The sequence below is a fragment of the Triticum dicoccoides genome, chromosome 4A, assembly GCF_002162155.2.
Source record: "Triticum dicoccoides isolate Atlit2015 ecotype Zavitan chromosome 4A, WEW_v2.0, whole genome shotgun sequence".
In the NCBI taxonomy this organism is placed as follows: Eukaryota; Viridiplantae; Streptophyta; class Magnoliopsida; order Poales; family Poaceae; genus Triticum; species Triticum dicoccoides.
Window position 1 is genome coordinate 6,126,321 of NC_041386.1, and position 1,222 is coordinate 6,127,542.

Consider the following 1,222-nt stretch of genomic DNA (forward strand, 5'->3'; position numbering starts at 1 on the left):
CTCATGTTAAACGCATAGTCCTGGGATGCTTGTCCTTTACATTTAGATACTAGGTGTCATACCTCCTCAGAGGCATGCTTTTGTGCTTCAGAATCTTCTACACTAATAAAATAATTACTCACAGTTTCTAAAGGTGTAGTGAAGCCTGAGCAAGAACCAACAGTTCTGTCAGAGCTAGCTAGTAAAATTTTCAAGAAAAATGATATTGAGGATCTGCTAGCTGGGTCTTAATCCCCTAAAACAGAAAAAAAATCCTCAAATATAACTTATAGGGATCTGCAAGCCAAACCCTATTCGGCGCCTTAAGCGTCGAATATAGGCTAGTTCGTACCCCGTCTCTCATCGATGCTATATGGGCTGGCCCTTTTACCTTATTTTTGTTTTTGAAGACGCAAAGCAAAAGAAAAGTAGGGCCCATTTACCTTATTTCTGTTTTCGAAAACGCAAAGCAAAAGAAAAGTGGGTCAAGTGGGATTCAAACAAGCAACCTTCTACTTTGTAGTACACTGCAACAACCACCACACCACCAAGCCTAATGTGATTACATGCATCTTTCTCATTCTTTTCCTCCTTGTACTTTTCTTTTTTTCCTTTTTCCTTTTTTTTCTTCTTTCCTTTTTCTTTTTTCTTTCTTCCTGGTTTGATGCAAAATCAGTTAAATTTTTCTCAAATACGATGAACTTTATATTTCAGATTTGGTGAACCTTTTCTCAAATTCGATGAACTTTTTTTCAATGTCGATGAACTTTTTTTCAAACTCGATGAACTTTTTCTCAAATTTGATGAACCTTTTTTCAAACTCAATGAACTTTTTTCATTTCAACTTCGATGAACTTGCTTTCAAATTTGTGGACTTTTCTTCCAAATCAATGATTTTTTTTTCAAATTCATGAACTTTCTTAAAAATGGATGAACCTTTTTCAAATTTGCCAAATTTCTTCAAATTCGGTGAACATTTTTGTTTTTTGCGATCTTTTTTTGATTTAAAAAAAATTGTCAGAAAGTCAACAGGCCCAGCCGACTGCGGCCAGTCAACCACGAAGACCTGAGCGAACAGCGATGAGCTTAGCTAGCGAGCTAACACACAAGTGAGCAAAGACAAGAGCAAGCAGAAAGAGAAGCGCTTAGAGCATCTCCAAGAGGTGCGTGAAATATCCGGTGCGCTGGATAAACCGCCAGTTTGGCGCGCGAGAGGCCACGCGGCGCACTCCAGCAGGCGCGG